General features: G+C 38.1%; 1 non-coding gene and 1 pseudogene across 1 annotated transcript; both read left to right on the forward strand.

Annotated features, from left to right (window-relative positions):
- The first annotated feature begins 204 nt into the window (after nt 1-204).
- Nucleotides 205-323, forward strand: LOC111733434 (annotated as a pseudogene).
- A 7320-nt stretch (nt 324-7643) lies between these two features.
- Nucleotides 7644-7750, forward strand: LOC111733439. Its single transcript, XR_002777992.1, has one exon. It is a non-coding gene; the product is annotated as a U6 spliceosomal RNA (small nuclear RNA).
- The last annotated feature ends 3006 nt before the right edge of the window (nt 7751-10756 follow it).

The following is a 10756-nucleotide window of genomic DNA, read 5'->3' on the forward strand; positions in this document are numbered from 1 at the left end:
AAGTACTTTACAAATGTGACATATTTTTGTAGTATTTGATTAAGGGTTGTGCAAATGAGTGAATGTATATGGTGGTAAAGCAGACATCCTCAATTTAAGAGTCTCATAATGTTAATTCCGAGCATCATATTGGAAATATTCAAATCTTTTCTAAGGAGTACACTTTTCTTGAGACACTAAAATTGAAGGTGAAGAATTCTCCAGGTCTATGGTCATGCCACCACAAACAAGCCTGATCCTGTCTGATCTCAGAAACTAAGCAGGGTCAGATCTGGTTAGTACTTGGATGGGAGACCACCTAGGAAGACCAGGTGCTGTAGGCGTAAAAAAAAAATAAGATATTGTAAGCTGACAAGGTCCTTGCAATCTGTGAGGTAAAACAAGGGTTGCCTCGCCTAAAAAAAAAAAAAAAAATTCTCCAGAAGCTAACCTCAATGTAAATCCTCAGATCACCTTGGCGAAAAAAGCTTAAGATTCTCGACAACAAATTTTCAGTGACCTTTTTCCCACTTGTAAAATTTTTATCAACAATATCCCTCTCATCTCAATTTCTTTACCTTTCTGCAGATGCAGCTTAGTCTGCATGACATCTAACTGCACTAATAGCCTCTCAGTTGTTCTGGGTATTTTTGGAATAAGTCAAGCTGTTAGAAGCTTTGTCTAGGCAAGGTATGTAGCTGAGCTCTAAAGGAACTATTCCCTGAGGCCAGGCACTCATCCCAACAGAAAGGGAGGAGCTGCCAAGCCTAAGATAGTGCATGGCAACATGTTTTCAAAACTTCCTGAATTTTGAATAGAAAATCTGACCATGCATACAATGAAAGGCGATTTAATATTCTGACTACTTTACTCCTTCTCCTAATGGCATCTGCAACAGAGACAAAGTAACCTATCTTCTTTTTATTAAAATGAAAACTTATCTCACTATGGATCCTCATGTTTGGTCCCAGGGTGCTGTGTGTTACCTACCCACAGCAAGTTCAAGAAAAGAATGGAAGCAGAACACAGTACACTTAGTAGGCATGTTTATATTCAGGAATGTGTGCAGAGACAAAAGAGGGCTGTAAGTGAATCTGCTGGGGGTGGATAAGAGCTGCAGGTCATCAGCAGCATATGTGACCTGCTTGTGATATAAGCCATGTGCTTTATGCCATAATTGTTTAATAAGGCAAGAAAGCAAAGGTGGGAGTTGACAAAAGGTACTTTTCAGTGAGAGTAGATTTTGGTTACATATTCTACCCTTTTTCCTTCACAAATCTGGTGTGACTGGCTTAGTTGATTGGAAGTTTTGTTCATTGTTTGGCTTATGTGTGCACAGTGCCTAGGCTCTGTTTCATTATGCTCATGTTAGCACAAATTACTACATGTGAGGCTCTGTCACCTGGAGAAGGACAGAGGAAAGGAAAAATGTCACAGGAACAGGAACATAAAACTAGTCTATATCTTCTCTCCACCTCATTAAAATAGTATAAACATAGTTGAACAATTGTCTTAACAATGCATTAAAATATTTTTAAAAGATTTTTCTTCTGTTGAATAGCACACCCTCTGGAGTCAGATAACATTTTTTTTTTAAAGATTTTTCATTAACTTTTATTGTCTTTAATTCAGTTCAGTTGGTTAAAAGATGGTGGATATGAGGCCAGTATCAAAGTTAAATATTTCATCTATGAGCTAATTTTTCTCCATTGATAATTAATTTCATCTAACCACTCTGAACATGTGTTCATAGTGGAGATGAATGGACACACAAATTGTTTTCCAATCTTAGGGGAAAATAAATCCTCAGATACTATGCTCTACCAATGACAAATCACAAAGCTTTTTTTAAGTTTCAGGTATACAGCACAGTGGTTAGGCATTTATATAATTGTTGAAGTGTTCTAACTCCCCCCTCCCCACCGCCAATTCCTCTAATACCCATCTGGCACAATACATAACCATTACAATATTATTGAATTAAGATAATCATAAGTTTAGGTTTTAATTCTGCCATTTACTACCTATGTGACCTTGGACAAGTTATTTAACCTCCCTGAGCATTGGTTTCTTCATCTTCTGTGAAATGTTAGTCACTGGATTTTGTGGTTAGAATTAAATAAGATACATTATGAAAAATACTTAGTACAGTGCTTGGCACATCGTATTAAAAATTTGTTGTTATTATTTGTGAAGATACTGATACCTGGAGAGAGTATACAGACTGTATCAAGTAAGTGTAAGAGAAGGTATCTAGGAGGAGGTAATTTTGGGAATGGGGAGGCAGCAGTATAGTCTAGTGGTAAGTACCATTAGCTTTGACACCTCCCTCTATTACTAGCTATGTGACCTTGGGTAGTAACAATCTCAATTTCATCATCAGTAAAATGGAGTTAATAATAATAGCAACTTCACAGGATTGTCATGAGGAATAAATGACATATAAAATATTGAGTGCAGTGCTTAACACAGAGTAAATGCTTAATAAATATTAAGTTGTTTTTAAAAATTATTTTCTCTTTGAAATCTGACACCCTAAGTCAGAAGTGCAACAGTTAGCTAGATACCAAGATATTAGGCTGTGGAATACAGTGCATACATGGTTCTGTTAGGGCTCTGCAGAGTTCTATGAACCTGGAGAGAAAGGGGCCAAACTGTAAAATTCATCTGCCCAAGCACATCAGTGTTCACATTCAGCATGTTTTGTAGGACATGGAACTAACTTTTGATAAAATATATGCACCCCTATATTTATCACAGCATTATTTACAATTTACAAAGCCAATACGTGGAAACAGTTACAGTGTCCATCAACAGAATTTTGGATAAAAGAGATGTGGTATGTATATATATATATATATATATATATATATATATATATATATATATATATATATATAGTCAATGGAATACTACTCAGATACAAAAAAGATGAAATGTTGCCATTTGCAGCCACATGAATAGACGACCTAGAGGGTATTATGCTAAGTGAAATAAGTCAGAGACGGAAAGAGACATAATGTATGGTTTCACTCACGAGAGATATAAAACAAAAAAGTAACAAATAAAGAAAAAAGCAAAACAAAAACAAACTCACATACAATAGAATGGTGGTTACTGGAGAGGAAGGAGGGTATGGGGAGAATGAACTGGATAAAGGGGGTCAAATATGTGGTAATAAAAGGAAACTAGACTTTTGGTGGCATTGATACAATAGAGTATACAGGTATCAAATTATAATGTTGTACATCTGAAATTTATATATTATCATTAAACAATATTACCTCAATAAAGTTAATTAAAAAATAACTTTTGACGATTGTGGGACCTGTGACTCACACATACTATTTTGGATAACATTTGGCAAGTCTGAGCTTATTCACATCACTATTTATTCATGAACTCCAGCCACTTGGAAAGCATTTGAATCACAGGGGACTAAATCCAAGGCCTTTGTAGAAAGAGGCAGAATATTTTTCTTGATCAGGCCAGCCATTTTTTTAGGAGTCTTAAATATCTTGGGGAACCTGATGAAAGTCATGCCCCCACCAAAAGAATGCACTTAAGCTCTAATCTTACACACACACACACACACACACACACACACACACACCCCACACACAATTTAATATGCAACTTTTGGGAGTTCAGAGTCTTTCTGAAGCCTGCAATGGACCCTATAGGGATTCATGGACCCAAGGATAGGAATCCCTGGCTTAGCAGAAGAGTTTTTCTAATTATGGGATTTTGATGATAGAAACATTTACTCCTGGCCTCAGGGCACATTATCAATAAATTCATGAACTAAAAAATTATTTACAGACGTCAGAAGTATGGTGAAGTGAGAGATGTCCCCAGATCTCTCCCTATGAAATAACAATAAGCTGAGCATCTAAAACTCAACACAAAACACCCAACCTACACACAAGCACATCTGAGTGAGTGATCTGCGAATAAGAGCTATCACAGGTTAAACCGTGAGAGTTGGGGAGCAGACCAGGAGAAACAAAGAAGCTGCCAAATACAGCCTGAGCTACCTACAGGAGGAAGAGGAGGGGAAGGGGAAAAGATGCGGCAGGTTCCCTGAACAGCCCTGCCTGAGAGAGCTGGAGCTCCAGCGGCACTGTGCAGGGATCAGGGCAGAAAGCAGAAAAGTGGGGATGGCTGAGAAACAACAGCTGATTGTCACCAGCTGTGGTTGCAAAATGCAAGGCTGAGCCACAGCACCCATTTTCCAACCCATAGGGCACCTGCCCCCATATCATCAAGACTGAACATCATGAAGTCCCAGGGGAATCTGAGCAAACACTACCAAAACTGTTGCTGACACAGATAGGGACTGACACTGAGGGTAGCGAGCATGATTGAATATTTATAAGGAAAAGAAAAAGCATTATTAAGGCTTTATATAAAGCAGGGATCCAAGAGGCTTAGATGTCACCCACTGAAAACCAAAAGAAAAGGGCCTTCTTTGCAATAGGCTTAAGAGAGACCTTTATATAATAAATCTTTCTGGGGGGGGGGGAAAGCAGAACACACTTCCATTAACATCCAGGTGGGGAAATAGTCCATTAAACTCGTGAATTATGAAGGTGACAAGGCATCTCAGAAAGAGAAAAATCTCCAGAAAATAAACTTACAAACATAGAAATAGGTGACTTAAATGATAGAGAATTCAGGATGGTACTTCTGAAAAAACTCAATGAGATCCAAAATAATTCATATCAACAATTTCGGGAAGTGTAAAAACAACTAGATGAGCAGAATGAGTTCTTTAGCAAGGAGACTAAAACCCTCAAAAAGAACCAAATAGAAATTCTGAAGATGAAGAACACATTAAAAGAGATGAAGAATGAAATAGCAAGCTTGGGAGATAGGGTCGACCAAATGGAGGAAAGAATCAGTGATATCAAAGACAGAAATTTAGAAATAAATTAGAAGGAAGATGAGAAAAACTGAAGAATGAAAAATAATGAAAGAGAAATACAAGAACTAGCTGATACTATCAGGAAAGGAAACATAAGAATAAAGGGCATCCTTGAAGGACAGGAAAAGGAGCAGGAATTAGAAACCATTTTCAGACAAATAGTTGACAAGAATCTCCAAAATCTAAGGAATGAGTTGGAGCTTGGAATGCAAGAAGTCAATAGAAAACCCAATTATCTCAACCCAAAGAGGCCTTCACCAAGACACATTGTATTAAAATTATCAAAAATCAATGACAAAGAATGAATTCTCAGGGCAGCCAAGGAAAAGAAGACAGTCACCTATAAAAGAAAACCCATTAGATTATTGTTGCACTTCTTGGCACAAACCTTACAAGCCAGAAAAGAGTGGAATCAGGTATTCAAACTATTAATCAAAACAGCATGGTATTGGCAGAAAAACACACACAGACAAGTGGAACAGAATTGAGAGTCCAGAAATAAACCCATGTTTATATGGGCAAATAATTTTTGACCAAAAAAAGCTGAAAACAACAGTGGAGAAAGGAAAGCCTCTTCAATAAATGGTGCTGGGAAAACTGGACAGCCACCTGTAAAAGAATGAAACTAGACTGTTGTCTTTCACCACACACCCAAATTAACTAGAGATGGATTAAGGACCTGAATATAAGAACTGAAACAATAAAATGCATATTAGAGAACATAGGAACTAAACTCAAAGACCTTGGACTTAAAGAAGATGTTATGAATTTGACCTCAAAGGCAAGAGAAGTAAAAGCAAAAATTAATGAATAGGACTATATTAAACTTAAAAGCTTCTGCACAGCAAAAGAAATCATCAACAATGTAAAGAGACAACCATCCAAATGGGAAAATATATTTGCAATCAAAGTCTCCAATAAGGGCCTAATATCCAAAATATACAAAGACTCATAAAACTCATTAACGACAACAACAATAAAAAAATCCAATTAAAAAATGGATAGAGGACCTTAACAGACACTTCTCCCAGAAGACATACAAATGGCCAACAAACATAGGAAAAGGTGCTCACCATTGCTAGCTGTTAGGGAAATGCAAATGAAAACCACAATGAGATACTATCTGAAGCCTGTTAGAATAGCTATTATCAACGGGACAAGAAATAACATGTTGGAGAGGATACAGAAAAAAAGGAACCCTCATACAGTGCTGGTGGGACTGCAAATTGGTACAGCCACTATGGAAAACAGTATGGAGATTCCTCAAAAATCTAAGAATTGTTCTACCATATGATCCAGCAATTCTTCTACTGGGTATTTACCCCAAAGACTTTATAAAACTCATATCCAAAAAGATATTTGCACACTGATCTTCATAGTAGTTTTATTCACAGTGGCCAGGACATAGAAGCCAAAGTGTCCTACAACAGATGATTGGATAAAGCAGATGTGGTACCTGTGTACAATGGAATATTACTTAGCCATAAGTAGATGAAATACTGACATTTGTGACAATGTGGATGGACCTTGAGATAATCATGTTAAGTGAAATAAGCCAGACAGAAAAAGTTGAAAATCACATGGTATCACTTATATGTGGGATATAAACCTAAAAGCAACAAGCGAACAGGACAAACAGAGACTCATGGACATGGACAACAGATTATTGGTTATCAGAGTGTAGAGGGAGGAGGGCTGGAGAGCTATATGGGGTTAAAGGGGTCAAACATGTGATGACAGACAGAAATCTAACTATGGATGGTGAACACACAATTCAATATATATATCCCTTACTGTTGAATCGTATACCTGAAACTTACTGGATTTTGTTAACTAATGTTACCATAACAAAATAAATAAATACATAAGTAAGTAAGTAAATAAATAAATAAAATAATATTGTTCTAACTATGTATGGTGTCAGGTTGGTGACATATTGGGTTGATCATTTTGTAAGATATATAAATATCTAATCGCTATGCTATACACCTGAATCTAATATAATATTGCATATCAACTCTAACTGAATTTTTTTATTTTAATGAAGATTAATAAAGATAAAAAAATAAACATAGAACTACCTTATGACCCAGCAATTTCACTTCTGGGTATCTATTTGAAGAAAATCAAAACACTAATTTGAAAAGACATATGTACCGACTACGTTCACTGCAGTGCTATTTACAGTAACCAAGCTATGGAAACAAACTAAGTACCCATCAATAGATGACTATATAATACAGAAGTGGCTCATATATCCATTGGAATATTACTCATCCATAATAAAATGAAATCTCATTATTTATAATGACATGAATTGACCTTAGGAGTATTATGCTAAATGAAATAAGTCACACAGAGCAATACCATATGATTTCATTGATATGTGGAATCTAAAGAACAAAAGCAACAAACAAAATGAAAACAGTCTCGTAGATACAGAGAACAAACCTGTGATTGCCAGATGGGAGATATTTGGGAGGCTGAGTGAAAAATGGGAATGGATTAAGAAGTACAAATTAGTAGTTACAAAATAGTTACAGGGATGTGAAGCATAGGGAATATAGTCAATAATATGGTGATAACTACATATAAAAACATAAAAATGGAAATGGAAATCATAAAAGTGAACCAATCAGAAATGAAGAACACATCATCTGAGATGAAGAGTATTATTAGATGGAATAAACAGAGTAGATAAAGAAAAGGATCGAACCACAAGAAAGAGGATGGGAATGTGCTCATTTCGGCAGCACATATACTAAACTTGGAATGATACAGAGAGAATTAGCATGGCCCCTGCACGAGGATGACACACAAATTTGTGAAGTGTTTCATATTTTTAAACTGGCAAAAAAAAAAAAAATGAGGAAGCCAAAGACACTCAATCAGAATGGCCAAAAAAAAAAAAAAAAAAAAAAAAAAAAGAAGCCTAGACTATAATAATAATTTAAGGAGTTGATGGGACACAATTAAATATAAAAAATATCCTGGTCATAGAGGTATCTGAAGGAAAACATGATGTTGAAGAGCTATTTGAAGAAATAATGATGGAAAACTTCCCTAACCTGGTGAAGGAAATAGATATACAAACCCAGGAAGCTCAGAGAGTCCCCAAAACCAGGAACCCAAAGAGGTCCACACCAAGACACATCATAATTAAAATGCCAAAGGTCAAAGGCAAAGAGAGAATCTTAAAAGCAGCAAGAGAAAAGCAGTTAGTTACCTACAAGGAAGCACTCATAAGACTGGCAGCTGATTTCTTAAAAAAAAAAAAAAACAACTATGGAGGATAGAAGGACTTGGCACAAAATATTTGACGTGATGAAAACCTAGGATCTACAACCAAGAATACTTTATCCAGCAAAGCTATCATTTAGAATCAAAGGACAGATAAAGAATTTCCTGGACAAAAATAAGGTAAAAAAATTTATCATCACCAAGCCAGTATTACAGAAAATGTTGGAGGGACTTTTTTAAGGAAAAAAAAAATGTGTCAAAAACATGAATAAAGAATGATAATAACTACATTCCTGTCAACAAGTATCTCAAATGGAAAAGAATTAAGTGCTCCAACTAAAAGATAGAGTGGATAAGAAAACAAGACCCCTACATATGCTGCCTACAAGAGACTCACTTCAGATTAAAAGACACCGACTAAAAGTACGGGGATGACAAAGATATTTTCTTGGTGGACCTAGAGAGTATTCACTGAATGAAGTAAGCCAGGTAGAGAAAGACGAATAGCACATGATTTCACATACAGGTGGAATCTAAACAAAATAAACAACAACAACAACAACAACAACAAAAACGTAATAAACTCATAAATACAGAGAATATTTTGAGGGCTAGTAGATGGGAGGGGAGTCAGGGGGACAGTGAATAAAAGCAAAGGGTTTAAGAAACACAAATAGATAGTTGCAGAATAGACATGGAGATGGAGAGTGTAGCATGGGGAAGATGGTTAATAAGGTTGTAATAAATATGTAAGGGGGAAGAGGGATAGATTTAGTGGAGTGATCACTTTGTGAGATGTGGATTTCTGATCACTCTGCTGTACAACTGAAACTGGTATATTATTGTATGCCAACTGTAATAGAAAAAAAAACAGGAGCAGGGAAAGATGGCGGACTAGGTGAAAGTAAGATTAGCCTCCTCCTAGGTCTAATGTAAGGAGGAGACAAGAGAATTAAAATGTTAATGAAGCCACATTCAGAGACTGCAATGTGCTGATCAGCCCTGCAGCCAGGCCAGGAGGACATCTTCAGAACAAGGAAGATTTCTACTGGGATTTCTAATGGGCTAACAGCCCATTCTCCATATCTGCGAAGAGGAAGCAGGAACCAAGTCATTCTCTATGGCTAAAACCAAGGGAGCCTAAGGATTACAGACTGGGAACTGCCAGTAGGCCTTTCATGCTACATATTCTTACATTTTTAGGCTACATACTCTTCCCCTTCCTCACTGTATATCCATATCAAAGGAAATGGGAACTAAAGAATGACAATAAACTGAATTCCCTGAACACTCAAGGTCCCTCTCAGCGCCTTTACTGTATCTCTCTGTCTCTTGCACCGTCTCTCTCACTCTCTGCCTCTGAGAGGAGACCACACTGTCTGTGGAGTGTTACCTCTTTTCTAATAAACTTTCCTTTTGACTCTAACTTTGACATGTGTGTTGAATTCTTTCTTCACTCTCTGCCAGAGAATCCTCTTCTCTAGGTGCAAGGCTTGGTCTCCCGGTCACTTGGGGAAATTTTCCCTGTCATGCATAATCTTTCCTAGTGACCATGAAGGGACCAAAGGACATAAACTCATCCCACCCAAATTCGCTATGGCTCCTCTCATCTGAGAGTGGCTGGAATTTATTTCCCTAGGCCATGCAAATGGTTGATGCCATTTCTAGTGGACTGGTGAGAGACTTGTTTTCTAACTGAGCAGGAGTCCATGGGTCCTGTCTACTTGTCCTATTTTTCTTCCTCTTACTTTCCTGACTTGTCATCACCATTGGAATTGCAGAGAAGACCTACTGAAGGACCCCGTCCAAACTCCAAATTAAAAGACTGTGCAGCACCTTTCAGTCACAACAGAATGGGTAAGCCCCCATGGGAATCCTCTGTTTCTTTTGACTCCTTGCTTTCATTTTCGCTGGAGTGCTCACAACCAGGTCAGCAGCGGGCTGCGGAAGCTTGCCCCGGCTTACTCCCACAACCTTTCCCCTTAGCCTTTTCCTCCCGTCCCCTCTCCAGCAGGAACTCTAGTGGGAAAGAGGCGGGGTCATGGTAGCAGCTCTGTTGAACAACTCCTAACTCGTCTCCTATCTATCTGGTCCTTATTTCTCGATTGGCTCCGGGACACTGGAGCAATCTCAGAGTGGGCCCAAATAGCTCAGAGCTGAACACTGGGCTGGCCAGCCCCAGCCAGCCCGGATTGCGTCCAGTTCTGCATCCCCTACGGTGCGGGACTTCGAGTTGAACCTGGACACCCTGGGTAAAAGCACTGAATCTTAACCCCAAGATACCAGGGAACACAATCTTAGCTATGCCTGAATCTGAAAGCATGTCACTCCACCCCCTGAAAGGGGCACACATGCGCCCTGTGGCCAGGTGACACCTGGAAAGGTAGAAGGTGGGGAGGATGGCAGCACGGGTCTGGGCCCACCGCTGCTAGAAGGGAAGAATGCTGTAGGGATCTGGGTCCACTACTGCTACAAGTATGCACAGGGGTTTACCTGCAGCTCCAAGGGAGGGAGGAAGAAAGGGAGAAAAGAAGAAAAGAAGGAAGAAAAGAAAGAAAGAAAGACAGAGAGAGATAGAGAGAGGGAAGGAAGGAAGGAAGGAAGGAAGGA

The sequence above is a fragment of the Pteropus vampyrus genome, unplaced genomic scaffold (assembly GCF_000151845.1).
Source record: "Pteropus vampyrus isolate Shadow unplaced genomic scaffold, Pvam_2.0 Scaffold566, whole genome shotgun sequence".
Lineage (NCBI taxonomy): Eukaryota > Metazoa > Chordata > Mammalia > Chiroptera > Pteropodidae > Pteropus > Pteropus vampyrus.